Below are 381 nucleotides of genomic sequence, written 5' to 3'. Positions count from 1 at the left end.
AAATAGAAGTCAAGAAATAGTGCTAAAGAATAATATTCAGAAAGTAAATCATTTGCAAAAATCTGTAACTGTTGTGCGACAATCGATGTTTACATAGAACATCGAAACAGGTTTTGGTTTTTTGAAGCATTCGTTGTTTGGACCCGATTGGGAAATGATGTTTGCAGGATGAGGAGGTCCTCATAAATTTCTGTCCAGCAAGGGTGGACATCTTGAAAAAAGAAGACAACCAAGAGTCACCCAAGAAGAAAAAGGGACTCACACTTCGATGGATGAGAAGTAACTAAAAAACTGAAAGAGGACCAATACTTTGTTTTGTTAGTGTTTGTTTACTGAGAGATTGTCAGCAGTCAGTGTTAGTTAATTGAGGAAATCATCAAA

General features: G+C 36.2%; 1 protein-coding gene across 1 annotated transcript in view; it reads right to left on the bottom strand.

Moving 5' to 3' along the window:
• btv (beethoven) overlaps positions 1-381 on the bottom strand; it is a gene marked incomplete at its 3' end in the record, with an annotated part of 240,143 nt that overhangs the window by 73,311 nt on the left and 166,451 nt on the right.

This window comes from Halyomorpha halys, unplaced genomic scaffold, assembly GCF_000696795.3.
Source record: "Halyomorpha halys isolate HHAL.00 unplaced genomic scaffold, Hhal_1.1 Scaffold598.1, whole genome shotgun sequence".
Classification (NCBI taxonomy): Eukaryota; Metazoa; Arthropoda; class Insecta; order Hemiptera; family Pentatomidae; genus Halyomorpha; species Halyomorpha halys.
Note: the sequence above shows the minus strand (reverse complement) of the source record. Positions and strands in the feature narration are given on the sequence as shown.